This window comes from Meles meles, chromosome 5 (assembly GCF_922984935.1).
Source record: "Meles meles chromosome 5, mMelMel3.1 paternal haplotype, whole genome shotgun sequence".
Taxonomy (NCBI): Eukaryota; Metazoa; Chordata; class Mammalia; order Carnivora; family Mustelidae; genus Meles; species Meles meles.
Window position 1 is genome coordinate 121,632,876 of NC_060070.1, and position 5,712 is coordinate 121,638,587.

Sequence of the window (5,712 nt, forward strand, 5' to 3'; positions counted from 1 at the left end):
ATCCCTTCCTCCTCCTGCTTCTCTTTCTGGCTTGTCTGGCAGATTCCTTCTTTCTTGCACAGCCCTTTGTAAACCTCTTCGCAGACGGCAAGGTGTACAGTAAAGTTATCTGGATTGTCTGAAAGATGTCAACCCTTTACCCCCCTCCTACACCAGCAAATTCTCATGTTCACTCTCCTGGAAGGTGTATTACTTAGGCCTTAACCCTTGGAGGTATTCTGCCTCTGTTGCCTTCACCCACAACATTGGTTGTCACTACCTTCATCCTCAGACCCATTGGTCTCAGAGTAGGGTGACGGGTGGCGACTGGACGATTCTGTGACTATGTACTGATTTGTACACTTTAAAGGTGAATTTCATTTCTTGAAACTATTATGAAAAGCTTAAATTGGTCCTTCAGTTTCCAAGTACAATTCATTCAACATTTCTGAAGTGCCCACTCTTGGCATGTACTGTGCTAGGCTTTGATGAAGACAAACATAATCTCTTTCTTCTCAGAGCTTCCAGTTTGGGAGTGAAGGGATAATGGACAATAAAATATTACTATATGGTAAAAGGAAGACAAGTGCTGTCAGGTCACCTTTCTCAGAAGTGAGGACCTGAAGAGAGATTTCCAGAGGAAGAGCTCCCCTCGGCTATGAGCAGCAAGATAAGTAAGCGAGCGGAAAGAGCAGCTTCCATCCTGAGGGGAGTGGAGATGTGACAGGCCAGGAACTGAGGTCCCAAAGGATAGGTCTAGTTCTGTGGGTCGGAGAGGACCCAGCCAGAGGTGGTTGATTTCCCCTAACGTTGTTCTCCCTTTATCCCAGGGTGTTATTTTGTAGTATACCCAAGGCATGGATAGCTACAGTCCTGTGAGGGGAAACCCACTCATTTCCATGGGAAGTCATGGGGAGGAGTTGGTTTTGTGGCTTATTCTGAAGAGGAGGACCTCCAGTTTTTCCCGGAGAATTCCAGCACTGCGGTGCCTGTGGGGGAAAGGGTGCCGAGGAGCTCTCCAGGGGCCCTTACACACTCACCTCCCAAAAACACAGCAGAGGAGGAGCCCTATTCTAGATCATTTGCCCCAAATCCACAAATGATAATTACAGGTCTTTCTTCAGGCACCAAGATTTGAGTAGCCCATGGTAGAAGAATGTAACTACCATTAGGTCTGAGGTGCACTATCTGTCTTTTGTCCTCCAGGGAAAGAAGTATTTGGAGTGGGAGAAAACCCCATGTTGTCTGGGTTGAGCAGGAAGTGAAGACCAGGCAATTCAAAGTGTGCCAGGGCAGGGGGAATATTTTTACATTTGTACCATACAAATACCTTACACAATAAGATAGAAGAACGGAAAGAAAATAAGAAAAATGAAATATGTTTTCTTGTCAAATTGGTACCCCCCCCCCCCATACCTTACTGCTGGGAACTTCTTTCCTAGAAGTTTAGGAAACTCAAAAGCATCCACACCTCATCAAGTAACATTCCAATTTAAGAATTTAAGGAAATAATTGGAAATGTGTTCAAAAACTTACAAAAGTAAAGTGCTGCAAACAACCAAAATTTCTACCCGTGGATGATTATTTTTTTTAATTTTTAAAATTTTATTTTATTTCATTTTTAAAGATTTTATTTATTGGCTAGAGAGGGAGAGAGAGAAAGAGCGCACACAAGCTAGGGGAGTGGCTGGCAGAGAGAGATGCGGGCTTCCTGCCAAGCAAGGAGCCCTCTGTGGCATGATGTGGCACTCGGTCCCAGGACCCTGGGATCACGACCTGAGCTGAAGTCACTTAATCAACAGAGCCACCCAGGCATCCCATTTTTTTTTTAAATTTTAAATAGGCTCCTTACCCAATGTGGGGCTTGAACTCAACCCTGAGATCGAGAGTTGCATGCTCTACAGAGCCAGCCGGCATCCCTCCCTCAGGGGATGATTATTAAATAGAAGATAACAAAATTATATGACATGATGCAAATTTAGTTTACATACAATTCTAATATCATGTATATATTACATACAGTATACGTATTGGGGCAGTGCATCTTCTGTGTCCTGTTACCAGTGATTCAACCCTGAGCCCAAACTCACATAGCCCCGCCCTCAGGGAACTTAGAACCAATTAAAGAGATGGACCTTTTTTTTTTTAAAAAAGATTTTATTTATTTATTTGACAGAGAGAGAGATCATAAGTAGGCAGAGAAAGAGGAAGAAGCAGGCTCCCCGCTGAGCAGAGAGCCCGATGTGGGGCTTGATCCCAGGACCCTGGGATCATGACCCGAGCGAAGGCAGAGGCTTTAGCCCACTGAGCCACCCAGGTGCCCCTTTTTTAAAGATTTTATTTATTTATTTGACAGATCACAAGCAGGCAGAGAGGCAGTGGGGGGGGGGGGGGGATCAGGCTCCCCGCTGAGCAGAGAGCCAGATGCGGCTCGATCCCAGGACCCTGAGATCATGACCTGAGCCGAAGGCAGAGACTTAACCCCCTGAGCCACCCAGGTGTCCCTAAAGAGATGGACCTTAAACACAGGGCCATACCATTAGAAGACGCCACAGTAACAGACATAAAAATATAAGTTTTAAAAGACCGTAATTCAACCTTGGTTCAAATCAGTTACAGGTGACAGTGATGTCTAATGCAAAGTGTTACAAGAAAACTTCAGTGACCTGGGATCTTTCAGTGCAGCTTGGGTACACGTACAAGCAAAGCTATAGGTGTAGATAGTAGGTGTCAAGGTGGACTCCAGGTTACAACACACCAACATCTGGCCAAGGGGAAGAAGCTTTTTCAAAATCAGTTTTAGGTAGGCTCTGTCTCTAGCCGAAGAGTAATTGCTATTTCATTTTTTTGGTTTCCATTTCATTTTAAAAAGTGGGATAAATGTGGAATTTAAGAAACAAAACAGAGACTCACAGGGGAAGGGAGGGGAAAATAAAATAAGCTGAAATCGGAGAGGGAGACAAACTGAGGGAACAAACTGAGGGTTGCTGGAGGAGCAGCAGATGGGGGCAGTGGGGTATCTGCGGGATGGGCACTAAGGAGAACACGTGATGTAATGAGCACTGGGTATTAAACACAAGTGAATAACAACACTACTTCTGAAACTAATGATACACTGTATGTTAATTGAATTTAAATAAATTGAATTTAAATTAAATTAAATAGTAAATAAATAAATAAAAGTGAGATAAAATCAGGTAGCCTCTGTGATAGGCTACTTTTACCTCCAGAAATTTTAACCTAAAATGTAAGGCTTTTATCATTATAGAAAATTGCGTTTGTCAGACCATTTGTTATAGCAAATTGTGTTTGTTCACTTCAAGTTAAAATTATATTTGTTATATGAAGTATCATTTGCACATCAACCTTATATTGATAGCTCCGTTTGAGACCTTGTCGCAGCAGTTAGTGGTCTTCCTGCCCCTGGAATTTGAAATGTATTACCTGGTCAACTTGGGCCTGGGTGATGCCAAGAACAACATCCAAGGGGCCAGAAGTTGGAAGACAACATACTTAAGTGTATGTAGAAGCCTATACCTCAGTCCTGACAGTAGGGAAGAAAGCCCTGGAAGAGTTTTATGGAAGAAAATTGATTCTTGCTCATAAAGAAGAAGTGGAACAAGAAGCAGATAATATTCTTTTTTTTAAGATTTTATTTATTTATTTGACAGACAGAGATCACAATTAGGCAGAGAGGCAGGCAGCGAGAGAGAAGGAAGCAGGCTCTCAGCTGAGCAGAGAGCTGATGCCGGGCTTGATCCCAGGATCCTGGGATCCTGACCCGAGCGGAAGATAGAGGCTTTAACCCACTGAGCCACCCAGGCGCCCCTAGAAGCAGATAATATTCTGAAGGATGCTGATATCAATGGTGTTGCCTTCCTGTGGCTGATGATCCATTTGGAGATACAACATACAGTGATCTTATTCTGAGAGCAACGAAACTGGGAATCTCTTATGGAGTTATTCAAAATGGTTCTATAATAAATGCTATAGGCTGCTGTAGTTTACAGTTGTATAAATTTGGAGAGATAGTTTCTGTTGGTTTTTTGGGCACTTGGAGACCAGAAAGCTTCTTTGACAAAATGAAGAAAAGACAGAACAGCACGCACACACTGTCCTTACTGGATATAGAAGTAAAGGAGCAGGGGCGCCTGGGTGGCTCAGTGGATTAAGCCGCTGCCTTCGGCTCAGGTCATGATCTCAGGGTCCTGGGATCGAGCCCCGTGTCGGGCTCTCTGCTCCGCAGGGAGCCTGCTTCCTCCTCTCTCTGCCTACCTCTCTGCCTACTTGTGATCTCTCTCTCTCTGTCAAATAAATAAAATAAAAAATTTAAAAAGAAGTAAAGGAGCAGTCTTTGGAAAATCTCATCGAAGGAAAGAAGACCTCTGAACCTTCTTAGTATGTGAATAAAAACCAAGCAGCGCAGCAACTTCTGGAGATTGTTCAGAATCAAAGAATATGAGGAGAAGAATCAGTAGTTACCAAGGAGACGCATGTTAGCTTAGCCAGGACCAGAAAATTGCAGCTGGCACTTGCAGCAAACACGTGCTGTGGACTTGAGAGGACCATCACATTCCTTAATTACCACAGGAAACAACATGCATCTGCTGGAGATGGAGACGGCTCAGTCGGTTTTCCATTCTAGCAAAATAGCTCAGAATCCCGAAGCCTTGATGGACTCTGAACATAGACATTCTGTATTGGTAGATAATTAATTTCAGTCATATATGCCTCTACATGTGTTCATACAGCAAACTGAACAGTTCTTTTGGTTTATCTAATAAATGTAAAACAAGAGACCAAGAAGATAGCTGTTGACTCAGCAATTAAAACACAAAAAAGAAGCCTTTATTGGGGGCCAGCTGTGGCACAGAGCCAGGGGCACAGCTGTGCTCATGACACAAAGTGCCGGGCACACAGCAGAGACAGGACAGACACAGTCCCTGCCTTTTTGTTGTTTTTAAGATTTTATTTATTTATTAGAAAGAGAGAGTGTGTGTGTGGGTGTGAGCATGGGGGAAGGGCAGAGGGAGAGGAGAGCCCAATTTGGGGATTGATCCCAGGATCCCAGGATCATGACCGGAGCTGAAGGCAGACACTTTACTGACTGAGCCACCCAGGCACGCCAGTCCCTGCCCCTTTGGAAGTTCTCACCCACTGAGGAGTGCAGTAGATGAGCAGGTAGAGAGGCAATGACCAGAACTCAGAGATCATGGATGTGACCTCCTCAGCACAACAGGTACAGTGGTGAGCATTCTCTTCCCTTGGGAGGCCAGAAGCTGGAAAGCAGTAAGTGCAATGTAAAAATGCATTCACTTGGAGATTTTTATTTAGCTTTTTGAAGTTTTCCGAATCGAGTTAGTGAGCGCTTTGTTAATTAAAAAAAAATAAAAAGGCTTCCATTCTTCTAAGAAAAATTCATATCTGGTCTTCTATTTTCTTTTTTAAGACTTTACTTTCAAGGGTGCCTGGGTGGCTCAGTGGGTTAAGCCTCTGCCTTCAGCTCAGGTCATGATCTCAGGGTCCTGGGATCGAGCCCCGCATCGGGCGCTCTGTTCAGCAGGGAACCTGCTTCCCCTCTTTGTCTCTGCCTGCCTCTCTGCCTGCTTGTGACCTCTCTCTCTGTCAAATAAATAAATAAAAACTTTAAAAAAAATTAAAAAATAAACTTGAAGTTAAAAAAAAAAAGACTTTACTTTCAAGTAATCTTTACACCCAACCTGGGGCTTGAGC

At 43.7% G+C, this 5,712-nt stretch overlaps 1 pseudogene; it reads left to right on the top strand.

The window, feature by feature from the left end:
- Positions 1 to 3,414: 3,414 nt before the first annotated feature.
- LOC123942672 lies at positions 3,415 to 4,663 on the top strand (annotated as a pseudogene).
- The last annotated feature ends 1,049 nt before the right edge of the window (positions 4,664 to 5,712 follow it).